The sequence below is a fragment of the Rutilus rutilus genome, assembly GCF_951802725.1.
Source record: "Rutilus rutilus genome assembly, chromosome: 6".
Taxonomy (NCBI): Eukaryota; Metazoa; Chordata; class Actinopteri; order Cypriniformes; family Leuciscidae; genus Rutilus; species Rutilus rutilus.
Window position 1 is genome coordinate 8,220,138 of NC_140214.1, and position 856 is coordinate 8,220,993.

Sequence of the window (856 nt, forward strand, 5' to 3'; positions counted from 1 at the left end):
TAAAATATGTACGATTTAGCAAAAATCGTACCAATTTGTACACGTGAACCTCGTAGCCTCCTCGTAAAATTCATACGAATTGCCGTGAGATCGGGTTGGTTTTAGCCCATGCAATGAGAGTCAGTGGGGTCCAAAATGAATCTAGACCCCGTTGACATTTCATTGAATGGAAGAAAAACATGCAGAGATATCCCTACAACGACTCTAATAGCACAAAACTGAGTGAAATCTTCCCCAAATATACAGAACAAACAGTAATATTGTGCAATAATATTATAATTTAAAATAAGCTGGATTTTCAGCATCATTACTCCAGTGTGAGTGTCACGTGATCCTTCAGAAATCATTCTTATATGCTAATTTGCTGCTCAAGAAACATTTCTTATGTTTATCAGTGTTGAAAACAGTTGTGCTGCTTAATGTTTTTGTGGAAACAGTGAAATATTTTTTCAGGATTCTTTAATGAATAGAAAGGTTTTAAAAAAACTTTTGATTTATTTTTGAATCTTTAATGTCATTTTTGATCAATTAAATGTGTCCTTGCTGAATAAAAAAAAAAAAAAATGCATAAAACATGTTCATCAAAGTGAAATAAGATCATAAACAGCTGCTTACATCACTTCCTCTGATGGTTTTCGTTTCATTCTTCCAGCATAAAGATTGACTGAGACTCATGATAAAGTCTTTCCATTAACAGCTGCAAACATGTCCGCTCTCTTTCACATCCATCTTATTCCTCCATAAGAATGTTAAGTGGTGACTTGGCTTCTAAAACTGCAGAAAACCTATTTAAAAAAAAAAAAGAGTGTCAAAGAATGACTCAAGATGAATTGAACTTATTTTATTGTCTACTGAA